Source organism: Eimeria mitis, genomic scaffold (genome assembly GCF_000499745.2).
Source record: "Eimeria mitis Houghton genomic scaffold, Emh_scaff786, whole genome shotgun sequence".
Classification (NCBI taxonomy): Eukaryota; Apicomplexa; class Conoidasida; order Eucoccidiorida; family Eimeriidae; genus Eimeria; species Eimeria mitis.
The window spans coordinates 10911-11234 of record NW_013575769.1 but is presented as its reverse complement, the minus strand read 5'-3'; the positions used below and the strand labels follow the sequence as shown (position 1 = coordinate 11234).

At 39.2% G+C, this 324-nt stretch overlaps 1 protein-coding gene across 1 annotated transcript in view; it reads right to left on the bottom strand.

Annotated features, from left to right (window-relative positions):
• The window catches only part of EMH_0022270 (uncharacterized protein), a gene marked incomplete at both ends in the record, with an annotated part of 10979 nt that overhangs the window by 4509 nt on the left and 6146 nt on the right, over window positions 1–324 (bottom strand). The window lies entirely within an intron of this gene.

Below are 324 nucleotides of genomic sequence, written 5' to 3'. Positions count from 1 at the left end.
CACACACTAAAGCCTGATTCTGCTGATACTGAACACACACATAAACCCTAAACCCTAAACCCTAAACCCTAAACCCTAAACCCTCGCTAAACCCTAAACCCTCAACACCAAGCCCTTGACGCTAAACCCTAAACCCTAAACCCTAGAAGCGGCAGAGAAAGCAGAGTTGTAGCAGCAGCAAAAGAGACAGACTCAAAGACACAGCGGAGGCCTAGGGTTTAGGGTTTAGGGTTTAAGGGTTTAGGGTTTATACAAAAACAAAAAACAAAAAAAAAACAAAAAAGTAAATTACTAAATAAACATAAAAATAAACAGATAAGTAAA